Below are 2,598 nucleotides of genomic sequence, written 5' to 3' on the forward strand. Positions count from 1 at the left end.
GTGGCTGAATCTTCTACACCTCCAAATCCAATCATCTTTCATAAACCGTATTAATCCCATAAACATATTAATTCATCCAGTAAGAGGTGAAACCAACCTCTTCTGACCATTTTACATTTTACACAAAGAATGCAAAGAATCATAAAAATTAGGTCAGTTAAATAAGATTCAGCAAGATGATCTCAAATTACCTTACTGACTTTAATGAAGGTCTTTCACTTTAAATTTTTCATTCATGCTCAGTGGCTAAATTGCGTCTGATTCTTTGCAACCCCATGGATTGCAGCCCACCAGGCTCCTCTGTCCATGGGATTTTCTAGACAAAAATACTGAAGTGGGTTGCCATTTCAAGAATACTGGAGTGGGTTGCCATTTCCTCCTCCAGGGGATCTTCCCGAACCACAGGTCATCTTTAATTAAAGTTAGGTAGTGTATGTCAGACTTCCCTGGTGGCTCAGAGGTTAAAGCGTCTGCCTGGAATGCAGAGGACCTGGGTTCGATCCCTGGGTTGGGAAGATCCCCTGGAAAAGGAAATGGCAACCCACTCCATTACTCTTGCCTAGAGAATCCCATGGAGGGAGGAGTGTATGTCATAGTGACCTAATCTCCCCATAGAAATACAGTGAGGTCATTGCAAGGAAATCCCTTTAGCATTTGATGGAAAATTTACATTTGTATGGAAAATAATTATTGACACTGGCCTATTAGTAGCCTTTCAGTTGTTTATTCTTTTAATCCCAAATGTGTTAGAGGTTTATATTCTGAAATTCTAGTAGACCTAAACCATAAAGCAAACAATGAGGTGTTACAAACCACTTAGTGAAATCAAGGTAAGAGGAATAGTCTAGTTCACTTTTACTTTTAATATTAATGTCAATTAATATTTATTTTTATGAATCATTGAGCATTTTTTGTTGTTGCTAGATTTCAACTAGTTATCATTCTAGCTAGTCTCAAAACTGAAAACTATGGGAACTAGGATGAGAAAATTTATTGCAATTTATGCTGACCTCTCTGATTATAATGTAGACCTTCAAAAAATACAGGAAAGAACAGAATATAATTCTGTTATATCATTAAGGACTACATACAGAAAGTTTTTTCTATCTTAGCTATTAAATATTTTAAAACAAAAAAATAAAGAAAACTTTCAGCCATTGCCTGTAGTTTGGAATTCAAATAAACCATTTTGACCAAAGAATTTATATAATTGAAACTCAGTCAAAATGTTCTTGTAGATCACTAAATAATAATAGAATATAGCCTTTAAAAGAAAAGCAAGATTTGTTCTCATAAATCACATTAAGATTTAAAGGATTTTCTCTCTTCCTAAGTGTTAGAAAACTAAAGTATAAAGGCGTGGCTTTCTTTTATTTATTAGCTTTTACATACTGTGACATACTTTAGAAAATCTTACATAATTTTTCCAGGAATTAGTAAAATAGTAGATACACTAATTCAGGTAAAATAAAGAGACGCTAATTTTTTTAAACAATGAATTTCAATACTATCCTTTGTAAACTATTCTTCATAATCAAATTTCAATTTTCAGACACCAAATAGTTCATTAAGGATGTTTGGTAGGATACTGAAAACAAGTTCACCCATCCCAGGTCACTGAACTGGACATAGGACTGGAATCAATCATGCTTTTTTCCCATAGCTCTCCACAGCTGTTATAGAAGTATAAGTCACAGGAAACCTCAAAGTATCTAGCATACAACACAGGGAGCTCAATCCAGAACTCTGTAACAACCTAGAGGGGTGGGATAGGGTGGGAGATGGGAGGGAGTTTCAAGAGGGAGGGGACATATGTGCACCTATGACTGATGCATGTTGATGTATGGCAGAAACCAACACAATATTATAAAGCAGTTATCCTGCAATTAAACATAAATAAATTTAAACATAAGAAATTGTGCATGCACACATGAAACAAAAGCAATATTGGATTTTACATAAGCAATTCTAATTTGTATCGGGTATATAAGACACTCTTGATCATTCAACAAATGGAGACTGGTATACAGTCTGGGGCACTGAGTAAACTTCATTAAGTATCATATATAAAAGTTATGCTTAATATAAAAGAGGAAAGGATTTAGATATTTGGGTACCTTCAAAGAGAATAATGGATTTAGCATGACACTGGGAAAACAGATAAAAGAGGTGATAAGCTATGGGTATTTCTTTTCTTAGCTTTCCAAGGTAGTTTTCTTTAATAAGAACAGGCCTCTCCTTAACCCTTAGTGATTTTCATGCAATTCCTAAGATATAAATTTAACATATCTGTGTACACATTTTAAACATACCCTCTACTGAGAGGGTGTGTGAAAAATCTTGCTCAATTTAATATACACACACACACACACACAATCATACATACACACATACATACACACACACATATGTATATAAAGTGACTTGATATTTAAGGACCTCTAATATAAAAACTGACATATGTTATTTGGGAATGCTGAATCAAATATGAGTGTCCTGGATATGTACTGGAGAAGGAAATGGCAACCCACTCCAGTATTCTTGCCTGGAAAATTCCATGGACAGAGGAGCCTGGTGGGCTACAGTCTACAGTCATTG

General features: G+C 34.7%; 1 non-coding gene across 1 annotated transcript; it reads left to right on the forward strand.

Annotated features, from left to right (window-relative positions):
- The first annotated feature begins 443 nt into the window (after positions 1-443).
- On the forward strand, positions 444-515 carry TRNAS-GGA. The gene has a single exon. It is a non-coding gene; the product is annotated as a tRNA-Ser (tRNA).
- The last annotated feature ends 2,083 nt before the right edge of the window (positions 516-2,598 follow it).

The sequence above is a fragment of the Bubalus bubalis genome, chromosome 1 (assembly GCF_019923935.1).
Source record: "Bubalus bubalis isolate 160015118507 breed Murrah chromosome 1, NDDB_SH_1, whole genome shotgun sequence".
NCBI lineage: Eukaryota > Metazoa > Chordata > Mammalia > Artiodactyla > Bovidae > Bubalus > Bubalus bubalis.